The sequence below is a fragment of the Sinocyclocheilus grahami genome, unplaced genomic scaffold (genome assembly GCF_001515645.1).
Source record: "Sinocyclocheilus grahami isolate Dianchi unplaced genomic scaffold, SAMN03320097.WGS_v1.1 scaffold282.1, whole genome shotgun sequence".
NCBI classification, from domain to species: domain Eukaryota; kingdom Metazoa; phylum Chordata; class Actinopteri; order Cypriniformes; family Cyprinidae; genus Sinocyclocheilus; species Sinocyclocheilus grahami.
The window spans coordinates 655580-673033 of NW_015505461.1; the positions used below are offsets into that span (position 1 = coordinate 655580).

At 40.2% G+C, this 17454-nt stretch overlaps 1 pseudogene; it reads left to right on the forward strand.

Moving 5' to 3' along the window:
* Nucleotides 1-17454, forward strand: part of LOC107600358 (acyl-CoA synthetase family member 3, mitochondrial-like) — a 120041-nt pseudogene that overhangs the window by 94417 nt on the left and 8170 nt on the right.

The window sequence follows — 17454 nt, forward strand, 5'->3', positions numbered from 1 at the left end:
TATATATATATATATATATATATATATATATACCACACCACTGACATTTTCAAGAAAATTTAGAAATCTAGTTAAACAAGCCATTCAGAAGGGCGAACTACAGAAAAATAAATCAAATTGTGCCAATAGTAGTAATGTAAATACTTTTTTTTTTTTTGTACTGGGGGTACTACCACTCCCTATGGTGGCACAGTGTGGATTGCTGTGCCAGAGGCTTTGAATAAAACATGAGTGTGTGTGTGTGCGCATGTCTGTGTGTGTCCACTGTTTTAATGAGGGCTTGTGATGGGCAGAGGGACTGGAGGCTTGTTAATGGCTTCTTTAAGCAGTTTGGGAGCTATTGTGTCCTTTTCTCATTTTGTGACAGGAATGCTGCTACAGGGGCAACCACATTCCAGTGTATACTTACGCACAATCATATCCCAGTGGACACCGCATATAGACCTCAAATCAGCCCCCATCTCATTTATATTCACATTCAAGCCCCTAATGGGCAGATTCCACATACGTGTGTATATTGGAGTAAGACATCTCTTCAGCTCTGTATATCTGTGCTACAGCTTTACAGTGCGGACAGAATTTATTATTTAGTCAGATTGATTCAGTTTTACAATAGGCTGACTTTTCCTCCAAACGTTAGTGAGTTTGAGATGCTGGAACATTGAATTTTGAAAATTAAGTTTTTGCAAGAAGAATTTGAGTATTATTTCTCCCAGAATCCAAAATTAAACCTCTCCACACACCAAATTCAATTCGAAATCAATTCAGTAATTAAATAAAAGTTTACCATTATCTTTTTTAGGAATTGCTATATAATTCATGCTTTACATCTCAATAAGAACATGGTAAACCAATAGTTTGACTGCATATAAGCCACCAAAATAAAAGAAAATATAAGACAATAAGTTGTATTTAATGATAATGCCTGTGTGTACACAAGAGAACACTCTGTTTTTTCCTATAGTATATAAGTATTTCTCTCTGACTTTTTCCTATATATGCCCCATGCACGAATTATGGGTGTAACTTCTGTTAAACTGTAAACAATGAGCGACTTGTTTAGGATTCACTCTGTGAATGCAGTAATAATCATTTACAAAAACTGGGTTCAATGAGGTAGCATAATTCTTCTCACTCCTCAACCATCAAACATCAAAAGGAAACTTTAAAAGGTTTAACAACTTACTATCAGCAGACCATGAATAACCCCAAAAGCTTAAATTAGTCTTTCAGCAGCAATATCGTGGACATGTTAAATATGATTGTGTGTGTATACAGTATATATATATACAGTGGGTACGGAAAGTATTCAGACCCCCTTAAATTTTTCACTCTTTCTTATATTGCAGCCATTTGCTAAAATCATTCAAGTTCATTTTTTTCCTCATTAATGTACACACAGCACCCCATATTGACAGAAAAACACAGAATTGTTGACATTTTTGCAGATTTATTAAAAAAGAAAAACTGAAATATCACATGGTCCTAAGTATTCAGACCCTTTGCTGTGACACTCATATATTTAACGCAAAATATTTTTAAATAATATATACGGCAACACTTTACAATAAGGTTCATTAGTAAACATTAGTTAACTACTTTTGTTAGCATGAACTAAGCATGAACAATACTTCTACAGCATTTATTAATCTTTATCAAAATTTGTGCTTGTTAACATTAGTTAATGCACTGTGAATTAACATGAACTAAAAATGAATAACTATTTTCATTAAGATTAACAAAGATTAATAAATATTGTAATAAATGTATTGTTCATTGTTTGTTCATGTTAGTTAATACATTAACTAATATTAGCTAATGGAATCTTATTGTAAAGTGTTACCATATATATATATATATATATATATATGTCTTATTATGTCTATATTATGTAACATACATGTATGTTGTGTTAATCAAAAATGTTCCATCATTAACTGGAAAATTTGTGCATATTTCAAAGTGATTTCCCTCATTTGAGACATAAATGTTGTATTTTCCACCTTTGAAATATTCCAGTAAACACCACTGATAGGAATTAGAAGTGACAAAGGGCAGAAAGCTACATTTTGTGAGACAAAAAATTGTAAAAATAAAAAAGTAATGAGTGATGATTTGGAGAGAAAAACATGAGAGCAGACCACAGCTGTGCAGTTTACAGCAGGATACTAACTATCTAACTACCTTGCCTTGCCTTGTAGTGCAACCCTATTATTTGAAATTATTTGTTTCAATCATTTTAAGTGGAAGTTCCAAACCGGAAGTGCTACCCACAATTTAAAATGCAGTGAACTTATACAGAAGAAGGTGGATAGTCATTCAAGTGTACGTTATACACATTATTGTGCATAAAACCTGTGCAAATGTTTTCACACAAAAATCATGATTAAACTGTAAGTATGCATTTTTTTGTGTATTAAAATATAAGATCAAATTTGTATTTACATACACAGTTATTAATGAAGAAGACCTACTGACTTTGTATTACTTCGAGTCTCTAGACCTGTGTGTGTGTGTGTGTGTGTGTGTGTGTGTGTGTGTGTGTGTGTGTGTGTGTGTGTGTCTCAGGTAAAGGCTGGTTTGGAGGGGAAGGAGGGCGAGCTGTTGGTTCGAGGTTCTTCTGTCTTTCAGAAGTACTGGAACAAACCTCAGGAGACAGCAGACACATTCAGTGAGGACGGATGCTTCAAAACCGGTACTGCTCTCACACTTACTCTATGCTTGTCTGTTATGGTACTGCATGTACAATATAGGGGGAGTATGTCTACACACTGGGCATAGGTGGGACTGTGTGACATGCTCAGGTGGAGCTGTATGAAGGTTTGACTGTGTGTCTGAATAAAGTGCAAGACAAATCAAAGAAACCAGCAAAAAGAGAATGAGAGAGATAAAATGATAAGGCACAATGGTCCAGGTTGCTAGCATAACAGCAGGACATAAAATTAAAAGAATTGTTCACCCAAAAATGCAAATTCTGTCATCATTTATTATTGACTTTTCTTTCATGGAACAGAAAATGAGATGAGATGCAAACTTGTCATGCTGCTCTTATGCATAAACATATATATATATGTATGTATATATATATATATATATATATATATATATATATATATATACTGTATACATATAACTCATGGGCCGTATGCATTATGTTCAGAAGCTATAAACCAGCTTTCTGTTTGCACCTGTGCACATTCAAACTAATGTCATATCTGGTTCAGCATGTTTCCAGGTTTGATTGTGAAGTATGTTTTGAGAGCTGTGATGCAAGGTAATTATAGTTAACTGAAACTTTAAAAAAATGTAGCTTGAAATAATACGTTAACTGAAATAAATTAAATATATTTATAAATATATAAAAAATAAATAATAATTTTATTTCTAGTTTATAGCTAGTTGCGAGGACAGTTTATCATTTTCATTTATTTTAACTTCATGTACTAAAATGTGAAAACTATATAGACATTTAAAAAGAACACTTATTAAATGACAAAAACACAACAAAATTACTAAAACTTTCAAATTAAAGTGAAAATGGAAAATAAATTCAAAATATTAATAAAAACTATATTATTATTTATATTGAATATATTTATTAGGATTAACCCCTTGAGATGTACCATCTCGTTTTCGAGGGGGTCCCAAAATACAACGTAATACAATCACAGCAAAGTAACAAAAACAAAACAATACAAAAATATCCAATCAAATATAAAACCAAGAAAATATATAAAGAATCAGTAACATCTTTAATAATAACATGTACAAAACAAAATATTATAACAAAGTTTGCTTAAACATCATAAATGATGTAATAGATCGAATATCTGCAGGTAAATTATTCCAGTCTGTTGGGGCTTTAAACATAAAAGCTCTTTTACCAATTGCTGCTGTGGCATAGAAAGAAGTTTGTTCCTTACAGAGAGTATAGTATAGTTTCAGAAAACTATGGAATATTAATGACAAATTTATGGCGCTTTTGTATCTTTACACCTCATGCTTCTTGCATGCTTTCATTGTATAGGAAAGACTGTTTAAAATATACTTGTGTTCTATGAAAGTAAGTTAACCATACATAACACCATGACCATAATTGATGAAAATTTATAAATTTTAAAAAGGTAAATAAAAATGTAGAGGAAAAGAGGGCAGTTTGATGAGAGAGAGAGAGTGCAGGAGGCAGCGAGGACAGAGTTGCAGTGCTCCACGCTTCTGTCACACTCCATTACACATCACCATCCCATAATAAGAGGGAGAGCAATCAGCTCAAAGCACACCAGTCTGCAGCCTGTGTGTGTGTGTGTGCGTGCGTGCGTGTGTGCGCGCTTCATTTTAGTGGTATGTATTCATGGACAAAATATTTTCTGAAATAGACTATCTGCTTCTGATTTATTAATATTTATACTCTCACTAGTATTAATACCAATACTAACTTAGTAGTATCAGTACTAATAATATATTGTTACGAAATTTTGTCTGTTGGCATAAAGTACATAAAGAGCCCCCCACCCAGGAATAGATTATTAAAAATGATAAAAAGCGACAAATCGTAGTTCGTTTTGTTAAATTGATTTTTAATAGCAGGTGAATCTGAAATCAGTGATACCACAATAATGAGCCGTCTAGGCTTTCTGATTATTGTTTTTAATCCACTTAATTCACGCAATAACGAATATTCTACTAATCGTTTAGTCAGTTGATCAGGCCATCATGCCCATCCCTAATAAAAAACTTCCTTCTCATTTCTTTTTCACCTGCAACCTGAAAAAAATAACTTCTCTTCTCATTCTTCATGAGTTTGCTGGATGTTGCAGTCCATCTGGTCACCCTCACACCCTCGCATTTCATCAGCACACTCTCAGAGAGAGAGATAGAGCAGATCAATGCGGCCCGTGTCTGCCCGGCTGTGTCTCTAATAGTGTAAGTGTGGCTGCAGGCTGTGACTGGCACCTCTATAGATCATCTGTCACCCTTTCTACAGCGCTCACTTTCTGCCAATCCTCATACTCCGTTCTTCCCATTGATTTTCATGCGTGCCTTTATGTTCCCTCTCCCTCTTCCTCTCCCTCCTCCTTCTCTCTTCTTACATATCGCTCCTGTTTTTTTTTTGTTGCTGTTGGATACTCCATCAGCAATCCACACACACACACACACACCCTCATTAACTCTGGTTGAAGGTCATTAGGATTTCTTAATAAATATCTGGGATCATTGTCTGGCCCTGACTTTTGCTTTATTCTTTCTGTAAGTGAAATATTAACTCAGTAACCTTCTATTCATCTTTTTTGTCAACTGACTCACTAGTCTTGCCAGATGTTTTACGATCAGCTTAAATTCTGGTCTTTAACAGGTTAGTTCAGATTGTAAAATATCATGTGGTACGATTCCCAAAAAACTGAATACAGTACATACTTCTGTACACTCACATGTATTCAGGGTGCAAGTAAAAGATGTTATTATTTATTTTACTTGATGGTTATATGCATCACATGACATTTTGTCATTAAACTGAAAAGTTTTTTGAATATGGTATAGATGGGTTTTTTTTCCTCAAAACCATATGAAATCAACATGAATACATACAATGCACAGTATATTTTAAAATATTTTTCTGTTTCTTCATTGTGGACACTCATGTAAATAATTTGCCTTTGTATGTGAACTCGTCAAATGAATGAAGGAACCCTGAATTAACTGTTTTCAATGTTTGCACTGTGTACAGAATGGTCTTATATTTGTGTGTGTGTGTGTGTGTGTGTGTGTGCGCACAGATCTTCAGTTTTACTTTATTTAGTTTTTTGTGTGTATTTCCACATATAATTGGCCATTACAGTCTACTTTACCTGCAAAATAGTATGTGTCTGAACTAGTCTTGTCAAAAGTACCGGCCGACATTGGTAGTACTGAAATTAAAAAATGCGATGTCAGTGCGTCGGTACTTTTGACAACACTTGTCAGAACGACACACTACAACTTTGGAGCAACAGACAATTTGTCTGTTCTCACTAAGCATAAAGATCCTGACAATCACAGTGAATCAAAAATTATTTCAATTATTGTTCTTTTATTTAATTATTTATTTATTTGGCCTCACCAGTGCAATGCTGCAGAAACAGAACCCAAACCATTAACAAAATGTTGCTCATTCTTTGCTGGTTGGTTGGGACAAAAACTATTTTCGATGGAAGAGGTAGCTTTTAGCTGTTTTTTTGCTGGTTAGGACACACTGTTATTCATTTCCACATGCTCGTCAACATCAACTTTCTTTTGCTTTTAATCATAGAAGAAAACCCCTGACATGAGGGTTTAATACTTTCTGTGACCTTTGATCCCTCCCCAGGGGCATTATAGATTCTTAAAGAGGATAAACACCTCTGTATATTCTCTCCCCTCACACACCAACAGCTTATCTCTCCCCATGTCAAACATGTTCCTGGTTCATTTCCATGAGAAGGAAGCTACGCCACTGTGACCAAATTACACCATGCACTGCCGGATATGGTTATTTTAAAGTGGGACGGGGCGAGTGTAAATACACTCTTACTGCTGTTAACACCCAGCCACTTTTCCCCACCGGCCCCATCCCTTGCTCGCTCTCTTCGTCTCCTTCCACCCACCCGCTTCTCCTTCACCTCACCCCAGCCTATCACTGTGGAGCAGTGGTCTGTGAAGAAATTCCCTATATCTAAATTTACACACTGTATCAATCTTGTTTAATAGACTGGAAAGCTTATTGCTCCGGTGCTGGGTGGCAAGAGAGGGCAGAGCTGATAAATTGCGCCGTCCCTGCGACAGCCGCCCGTGATGTATAATGAAATATTTATGATTTATCCCAGCTAATAAACTGAAATGAAGAGCCTGATGTATGGGAACAGATGGGCCCTCTATTGATGCCGTGCTCCTCGCTGGAGATGGAGAGAGAGAGGAGCGGTGGGAGAGAGGCAAAGAGATAAAAAAACGATGAAACGCTGTATGTTTTAGAGCTTTATAAAAAATGTATTGGAAAAAAAGGCAGTTGTTTTTCTATGTACACTTTGTATACAAAACTAATATATATATAGTTGTATACCAACTAATATGGCAAGCATACTGGACTGACACTGTTCAAATCAGCCATGACTCATTTATTGCATAAGCAATGTCCAATAACAGCCGGCTTTCAAAGTAATTAAATTTAGTCATGTGATCCTAATTTCAATCATGACTAGGGATGGGTATCGTTTACATTTTATCGATACTGATACCAATACCGATACTTATCGATACTGGTGCTTATCAATACTGTTATCGGTTATCAGTTATGATGTGAAAAGTTGTTGAAAATGTCAAGTTATTTTATTACTGCAGAACTTTAGCAACTGTATTAAAGGGGTCCTATTATGCTCTTTTACAAAGTCTTGATTTTGTTTTGGGGGTGTACTAGAACATGCTCTCATGTTTGGTGGTTCGAAAAACGCATTATTTTTCACATAATTTACATGATTAAAATACCTTTCTCCCCAGGCTGACACAAACGGCTGGATTAGTTCCGGCTTTGATGAAGGTCCGCCTTCCGAAAAACAAAATGTGTTGTGATTGGTTAGCTGTCCCAGTGCGTTGTGATTGGCGAACAGCTTAGACGGTGTTTCAGTACTGCCACGCCCCCTTGCTCCGTCTTTCAACAAAAGCTTTTGGCGAATCCGGCACTTCTCACTCGTGATGTGGAAGCTGTCCTCATTAAAATGCGCAGCATACAATAGCAAATTGGGGTTATAATGCTCAGGAACAGAGTTAAAAAATCAATTGAAACCACTGTTTCCTGACATCATCCGCTTTCGGAGGCCCAAACAAAGACGTTTGGACACGGAGGTGAAAAAACAGCGTTTCAGGCAGTCGCACACCGTCGTGCCACGTCTTTGAAATTCAAATACATTATTTTCTATGAGTGTAGGCAAACCGGCGGCGCCGTTTGTCGTCTGTCCGCGGCGCCCAGCTACGTGATGTTGTTATTTGTAAGAATTGTTCTAGACCAGCGGTTCTCAATTCCAGTCCTTGTGTACCCCCGCTCTGCATGTTTTGCATGTCTCTCTTTGTTAACACACCTGATTCAGATTATCTTGTTAGAAGTGAACTCCGTGCATGAACTGTGTTCGAATTGACATGGTCCCTACACAGTGTGCATTGCTCCCTACTCCCTGAGCAGGGGAAATCCATTGAAGTTTACTTCACTTCGGAATATTCATTTACAGATTTGCGTCTCGCACACTTAAATGCCCTTTGTATGGAACATATACGCTCCCTTCAAACTGGAATCATGGAGGAATATCCTGTAATGTCCACTTCGCAGGGCACTTACAGTCAAATATAACAAACGTATGAAGCAATAAGAGAAACATACAAAATGTGCAGAGCGGGGTTACGCAAGGACTGGAATTGAGAACCGTTGTTCTAGACATGCCAAAAATTTGAGGCTACACCACAGCAGCTCTTCTTCTTGGTTTTCTCTGATGCACTAACTCTGCAGCAGCACTTCTTCTTCGTCGTCTCGTCTCATGCGCTCACTCAACCAAGCGTTCTAACCACAACCTCGCCCCTCCCCACCCCCCAACCATTCGAATTTCTGTAGGCGGGAATTATTTGTAATGAAATTCTAATGAGCCGCTTTGTGATATCACAAAGCCCGGAAAACAAAACGCTGTAGTCCAAATGAGCCGTTTGTTGTAGTAACTAAAGTAAAGTAAGTAAACTAAATATCTCCCTTTGGAGTGGACTTTGAGATTTGTAATTTTCTAGATCTTTTTAATGCCCAAACATACACACTACACACTGACTAAAATTAAAAAGTGAAAAAGCATAATAGGACCCCTTTAAAGTTCTTCAGTCAAGAGGGAGTTATTTTTCTCTCTCTTTCTCACTGTTTTATTTTATTAACATTAAAGGAATAGTTCACCCAAAAATGAAAATGGTGTCATCATTTTCTCACTCTCAAATTGTTTAAAACCTGAATGAGATTATTTCTTCTGTTGAACATAAAAGTTATTTTGAAGAATGTGGGAAACCAAACAGTTCCTGGTCCACAGTGACTTCCGTATTTTTTTTCCTACTATCAAAGTCAGTGGGGACCTGTTTGGTTGCCCACATTCTTCAAAATATCTTATTTTGTGTTCAGCACAAGAAATAAATTAATACAGGTTTGCTTGAGGTAGATGTTGTGTTTTGTTAGTAAATGTTTCATTATATTCCTAGTTGCCTCCTTTGTTCACTATTACACTACTGCATATATTGCATCTGACACTGGTGTCGCTTAGTTTTGTAACGTGAGCCCCCACTTTCGAATGTTTCACCTTTGCCGCCATAACTGATTGCATGCAAACACACAGCGTGGATATCACAAGCACGTCGAGCAAGCGTCGACCACATCATTCAGTGAAGGAAAATGACGAGCAGCAGCTTCTAATTCACCATTAACATTGAAGTATATGGAGCTAAAACAACGCAAGTATCGATAACAGTATCGTTTGTCCTGAAGCTTATCGGTAGTCCGGTATTGACCCAATTACGTACCGGTCCAAAAAAATACCGGTTCTAAAAAATGCCCATCCCTAATCATGACAACTCTCTGAAGATTTTAGCATGGTGATGGATATGACAATGTTGATGTATTTGGTCTTGGCGGAATAGATCTGCTACGCTGCTGCTGCTGAATTGCTACTGCTGTTGATTATTGCTGTAGTTGTAAATTATTGCTGCTGCTGCAAGCAAGTACAGGAACTTGCTACTGCCAATGCATATGTCGATACAGTGCCATGAGTATTTAAGACATACTGCTGCTGCACAAATAGCATATAAAATAACCCATAGCAGATCTATACAGGTGGAGCTGGGAAAGGTGGAGAGTTTCAGAGAAACTCTGAAAGCGCGCTGCAGGAATCTCAAGTGAATGCTAGCCAGCCATATAAATGCAAGGTAATAAGCTCATTGGCTGCATATGCAGCATGAAGTCTTTTAATTCTGAATATCATCAGTTACGTTAACAACCCGTCAGCCTGCACCATCTAGAGTTTCATGACTGAACTATATATACTGTATATATCTGCCTCCATGGAGTGACCCACTCTATGTAAAGACCCAGACACAGCAAATCAACATCAGATAATTAGCAGTGATGAAAGCCACCTCACGTCCCTGTCGGCTGCATGGTCCTGCCGCAGCTGAGCCCCAACACTTGATGAGTAGTCTCTTTGTCTCTGCTCTGCTAAAGAGATTGGAAGAGATTATGACTAGTGATGACTTGTACTTTTCAAAATCAATCTGAAAACTTTGGCCTTTCATCAAGGTATGTGTTAAAATGGAGGCTAACACCTTGTCCTAACCAGGCACATCATGATAAAGCAACAAGCTAAAGGTTCCATCTTTTTTATGTTATTCTGAGAGTATCCCAACCAGCAGTGACTGCGACAAGCCATGGACAACTTTGTCAGTTGCTTGGTTTAATTTCCGTTAAACTAATATGTCTACTTGCTTACTACGTAGTGGGGCTGTGCAAAAAATCAAATGCGATTTTCATGCGCATCTCATCAGTAAAGCCGCTTCTGGTGATTAGTAGTAAATCTCCAGCACGTGCTTTCAGATGGAGCGGCATTTACTACACAGAGGCGTAGATCACTGACAAGCTACACAAAATCACGTTCAAAATCATTAATGAATCACCTGCGATTTTGAACGTGATTTTGTGTAGCTTGTCAGTGATCTACGCCTCTGTGTAGTAAATGCCGCTCCATCTGAAAGCACGGGCCCTACTATGTACTACACAAAAAGTAATATGGTCAATTAGTCCAAATGTGCAGTATTCATGAAATAATTGGCAAAAAATACCCAGATGACCTACTAGGTCTGCCAAAATTGTGTTTTGTGTTTCATTAAGCTACTGGAGAGGAGTTGCCATCTTTGTTAAATGGTGAAGTACCGCATTCTCTGAGCTAGTACTTTTGGATACAACTAGATCACTGACAAGCTACACAAAATCGCGTTCAAAATCATCAATGAATCACCTGCGATTTTGAACGTGATTTTGTGTAGCTTGTCAGTGATCTACGCCTCTGTGTAGTAAATGCCGCTCCATCTGAAAGCACGGGCCCTACTATGTAGTACACAAAAAGTAATATGGTCAATTAGTCCAAATGTGCAGTATTCATGAAATAATTGGCAAAAAATACCCAGATGACCTACTAGGTCTGCCAAAATTGTGTATTGTGTTTCATTAAGCTACTGGAGAGGAGTTGCCATCTTTGTTAAATGGTGAAGTACCGCATTCTCTGAGCTAGTACTTTTGGATACAACTTATGGCGGTATCCTTAAATTGTTGCATAGTAGTCTGTTGTCAAGGCCACACCATTAAGGGTCTTGCAAAAAAGTGCATTGTGGCCACAAATGGGCTATTTATAAGTTTCTTGGACTTCACAGAAACATGCAAGCAAAGGCCACAAAACCACAAGTCCACATTAATTTCAGCTGATTTCAACTCCACATAGGTGCACATCAAACATGAAATAAGTTTTGATTGGCTTTGCTTTGTCACGTTGTAGCACTGTTTCACTTTCAGTGAAGAAACTTGATGCCGGAAACTTGCACCTGGTTTGGATAGGGTGTACCACACTGCTCCTGCTGCTGATGGCTGCTGTGTGTTTGTGTGTTATGGGGTGGTAATTAAGCAGTCTCCAGCTGAGCAGCTCTGTGCTATTGGGTTTGGATAGGATGTACCACACTGCTCCTGCTGCTGATGGCTGCTGTGTGTTTGTGTTTTATGGGGTGGTAATTAAGCAGTCTCCAGCTGAGCAGCTCTGTGCAATAGGGTTTTAAGATTGCAAGCAGAAGATCTTGAGCCTGACTCCAGGCTATTATTAGAGCTCAGCAGAGGACAACATGCAGCAACCACATGCACACAACCCTCATATACTTAGTATTGCCCCCTTTCGCAGCTGTAGTAGGAGGATGTAGTCTATACAACCATTTGCCTCACTGTTTGAGTCTCATATTTGACTCTTCAGTGATTAGTAGAGGCGCAGACCCCCATTAAACCAGAGAGCGGTGTGGAGGCAGGTGTAACTCGAAGGGCTCTCTGACCTCTCTGGGTGCTCTTTCAGGTGACACTGCACTCTACAGAGATGGCATGTACTGGATCATGGGCCGCACATCAGTGGACATCATCAAGAGTGGAGGATACAAGATCAGTGCACTAGATGTGGAGAGACATTTGCTAGCCCACCCAGATATCACAGGTACACAAGCGTTCACGCGGATACGCATGTACATATGAACAGGGGAATAAATATACACTGTTTCTTCTTTTTTTAGATGTGGCTGTGATTGGTGCTCCAGACCCCACCTGGGTTCAGAAGGTCACTGCAGTTGTGCAGTTGAAGAAGGGGAAGACTTTGACTCTGTCACAGCTAAAGGCCTGGGCCACGTAACTCATATCCTCACTGAACCAGACTGTAGTTTAGAATAAAGTTCAGTCCACACTGCAGTTTATTCAAACCACTAAGGGGCTGTTCATCGAAAACAAACTCTTGCTTTTAAAATATGAGACATACTCAGAAAAAGTAGAAGAGTGCAGAGCAGAAGGCAGTGGAGACATGGACCATCGAAAACATTTTTAAATAATGGAATAAAACAGAACTATAAATATAAATTGATATTTGCTGATATATATATATTTTTTTCCCACACCCCAGTCTTGCCTGATTGGTAAAAAGTTTTGAAATGAGGGGAGATGCATAAAACTTATCTTGCCTCATGAATATTAATAACGTGACAATCCCAGCAGTCCTGACTGATTTTCTCAAAGGCAAGATTTATTAAATAGGTTCTAGCTAGAGCTGTGGGATAAAACGATAACAATAATTATCACAATATACTGTATTTTTCCCTTGATACAACGATAAATTATGTTTTATTAACAAGGTTCGGGAGAAGTGTGTCAGATACTTAGCCTAATTAACACAGGTGGAGCACACTCAAGTTAATCAACACCATGGTATAAATTCTGCTGACTTACCTCTATCCATTGCCGGTTTATCAGCATTTTGGTTTGCTCATCTACAACCATGTCGCAAAGACAAACCTCCTCGTCTGAAGACGAATCCAACTCTCCTCCGGTCCCATCGCCTCAACCAGCCGGCCCTAAGACCATTACTCCTCGGCGTGGCACCGCAATCGAGCCCCAGGCCCCATCTCGCGGACGCTGTACGGCTCGAGCAGCCACTCGCCTCCCAAGACGCCTATGCCTACCCTCGCCACCTCCGGCGATAGAAACCTCAGTCAACTCCCCGGCGTCCTCCTATCGCTCGGCCAGGTCAACGATTCAGCCAATAGGAAAGTGGACTGTGTCGAGTCTGAGGCAAGCGCTGACCAAATCCGACGTCCAGTCTTCACGCAAGTTAAACAAAGCAGAATTATATGACTTGTACACAAATCTGCATCTAACTAACCTCTCTCCCGAGTTCACCCCAACCCCAAAGAAGGGCAAAAGGCAAGACAAACCTCCAGATACGCCTCGCCGGACTCCACCGTCTTCCGCCTGGGCCGCACCCCGGATCCCGCTGCCGCAAGGGTGCATGCGACACCGACCGCGGCTTCTACTTCAACAACGCCGGGGCCCGTAGCTCAAGCAAGCATTTGGCTGCCTCCGTCGCCAATCACAGCCCCGCCACATTCCACCTTCAGTTCGGGGCCTGCAGCCCAAGCAAGCGCTTGGCCGCACTGGCTGTAACACACAGTCCTGCCGCCCGCCCCTTCCAGCTCTTGGCCCACGGCACAAGCAAGCACTTAAAAGCAGGCACATTTTACAATGGTAGTGAGGTGCTAATAAGTGTGGTTTTACCTTTGGTTATCATGATCTAATTGTGTGATACTATAGGTGACCAATGTTTTTTTTTTTTTTTTTAATATAGTCCTAACTCAAACAGTCAGAATATTAAAATTTTATCCAATAGTTATGAGGTTATTACTGTTATGTTTTCACTATCATAACATGTAGAATACACTCTTGAATGCACTACGATAAATAACACAGCCCCCATGGGTGTAGGGGTGCTTGGGATGGCGTTTTCTGTATTTGTTGACATGACTGACACATTTTCACGTGCAGTTCAATGTCAGCATCAAGACCCGGCCACCACACATAACTGCGAGCAATGGCTTTCATTCGGACAATTCCTCGGTGGCCAGTGTGCAGTTCCTCCAGCACCCTTTTCCGCAGCTTGTGAGGAATAACGACTCTCATACCCCGCATTAAGCACCCGTGTTGGACAGACAGTTCATCGCACTTGGAGATGAAAGGTGAGAGTTCATTATTATCTGTCAGGCTGACAGCTTGAGTCCCTTTCAGAACCATTTTGACAACTGTAGACAAGGTAGGACAGCTTGACAGCTTGAGTCCCTTTCAGAACCATTTTGACAACTGTAGACAAGGTAGAGTAAGTCATAGTCTCACGTCGGATATCAGTGACACTGACAGGGAGATTCTCTACCTGTCCGAGGTAGAACAGCTCTACAGCATCCTTTTTCTCTTTGTGTTCCACTTGTAATGGCAGACGGGAAAGACCATCAGCATTTGCGTGATGTTCAGCTCTTTTGTACTCGATGGTGTAGTTGTGCGCAGACAAAAGTAATGCCCACCTTTGCATACGTGCCGCTGCCATAGATGGAATTCCATTTTGTGGTCCAAAGATCGTAGTAAGGGGGCGGTGATCTGTAAAAAGCGTGAATTTTCATCCGTAGAGATACTGATGGAATTTCCTGACCCCGAACACAATTGCCAGAGCCTCACGCTCAATCTGCGCATAAATCTGTTCTGCCTTCCTAAGTGTGCGCGATGCGAAAGCTATTGGTTTTCCTTCACCACTGGGTAACATATGGGAAATGACGACACCAATGCCATAAGGTGATGCGTCACATGCAAGCCGAATTGCGTTCTGTGGGTCGTAATGTGTCGAGACATTTTGTGACACTAATTGTTCCTTTGCTTTTTTGAATGCAGCCTCGCACTCTGCAGACCACTGCCAACGTTTCCCTTTACACAACAGGGCATTCAAAGGATTCGCTATAGTTGCCAAATTGGGTATGAATCTCTCGTAATAGTTTAACAGGCCAAGAAATGATCTCAGCTGTGTGATGTTTGATGGGGTTGGATCATTGATAAATGCACTTACTTTTTCAGGTGACTTGTGCAAACCTTCAGCGTCAATTATGTGACCCAAGTATTCCAATGAGTCCTTGAAGTCACATTTCCCTTTTTCAACACGCAAGCCAAACTCCTCCAGGCGTCCAAGGACTGCATCCAGGTTTTCCAGGTGTTCAGCTTCAGTCCGCCTGGTAACAAGAATGTCATCCAGGTAGCAATGGACATTGGGTAGACCTAGTAATACTTGGTCCATAGCTCTCTGGAATATAGCTGGGGCTGAAGCGATCCCGAACGGAAGGCGCTTATACTGGAATAGCCCTTTCTGTGTGGAAATTGTGAGGAACTTTATGGACTACTCCTCAACCCTCATTTGGAGGTAAGCATATGACAAGTCCAGTTTGCTGAAACATTGTCCTCCCGCTAATGAAGCGAACAGGTTCTCAATACGTGGTAACGGATAGTGTTCAATGTAAAGGACGGGGTTTATCGTCACCTTAAAGTCACCACAGATGCTCACTGCTCCGTTTTTCTTTCCTACCAGGACCGGTAACAATACTCCCCTTTCAGTGAGATGGTTCAGCTCTGCTTCAACCTTTGGACGCAGAGCATATGGAACTGCTCTGGGCTGACAAAACTTGGGTTTGTGTTCAGGTTTCAATGTTATTTTAACTTTAATGCTCTTCATTTCCCCCAGTTGTTTAGAGAAAACAGCAGCATGTTTCTGTAGAACAGCTTCAAGCGTCTTCAATTTGAGTGTTTTTATTTCTTTCAAGTTCAGTTTAATCTGACGCAGCCATTCTCTGCCATAGAGTGGTGGATAATCCCCATGCGCGACATACAATGGAAGAACAGCTTTCAGTTTGCCCATTTTTACATGAACATCATTAGGCCCTTTCGCACCGCTTTAGTTCCAGAACTAAATGTACGGTACTAAAGTACTTGGACGATTTTGCGCGAACTATTTCCCAGTACCATTTAAAGGGTTGCATTCGCACCGACAGTGTGTACTAGGAACCGGTCTACAGCGATGTCATTTGTGCGCGGCGTTCAACAACTAAAACAAAAATAAACAACATTAACAACAGGAGGCTGGAGGACGCTGTGATCGGAGCTGTGTTTTTGTTGTGTCTCGCGGGTTTCACAATAATGGACATGGAAAGTCGACGTATACGTAAAGCGATTGAATGAACGGAAAGGAGGACTAAGAATCTCCAACGACAACTGGCAGTGCTACATTTGCTACAAGTGCCTGCACTTCAGCGTCCGTCCATCTATCGCTGTTCTCCATACTTGCGAAATAAGTTGACACAATGTTTACAGTATGTTTACACGGTGTTTTAAATCATGGCGGGGGAGGGCGTTTTCATACACGTTTGGCCAATCGATGTCTACTTGCGTCACGATTAGTACCAGTTGTGCTGGTTAGACCCTGCTCCGGAGTAGGAGCTAATTTGGTTCTCGAAAAAGGCAGTCCGGTACTAAAATCGCTCCCAGTTCCGGCGGTGAGAACACGCCGAAAAGTGGGTAGTTCCACAATTATTTCTGGTACTATGAAAAGGTTCCTGCGGTGCGAAAGGCCCTAATTACACCTTCAGGGTGCAATGCTTGCCCTGTATATGTTCGAAGAACAATGTCAGTTGAGCATAAGGGCAGGTGTTTCAGTATTCTGTCATAAGTCTCTGTTGAAATCAAAGACACTGTTGCTCCCGTGTCCAATTCCATTTCAAGTGGCATTCCTTCAACTTCTGGTTTCACAATGATACTGGACTTTTCTCCTGGCTGTGACAGTTTATACAGGGCTAAATCAGAGTCTGTTTCATCATCACTGGATGCGGCCTCAGCATCAAGTGCTGCCTCAGCATCAAGATGGTGTACACTTCCTCTCTTGACATAGCCTTTCTGCTTAGTTTCTCTCGTTGGCCGTGCAGCTTTTACTCTGTTTCCACTCTTGTTTTTCTGTCATTGTTACTCTTCCTGCAAACGCGACTGATATGGCCCTTTTTTCACATGTATTCCAATATTTGTCCTTAAACCAACAGTCATCATCATTATGGTTGTCCTTTCCACATCGTTTACATTTGTTGTTTGACGTCTTAGTCTTTGATAAAGATTTACCGATTTGCATTTACAATTTGCATTTACCGTCAGTGATCCGCTGAGTTGGTGCGCTTCGCGTGACGCTGTTTCCATGGAGACCGCCAGCTCCACTGCTCTTTGAAACGTCAGCGTAGTTTCAGTCAACAAGTGCTTTTGTGTAGCCTCACTCTTCAAGCCACACACAAATCTAT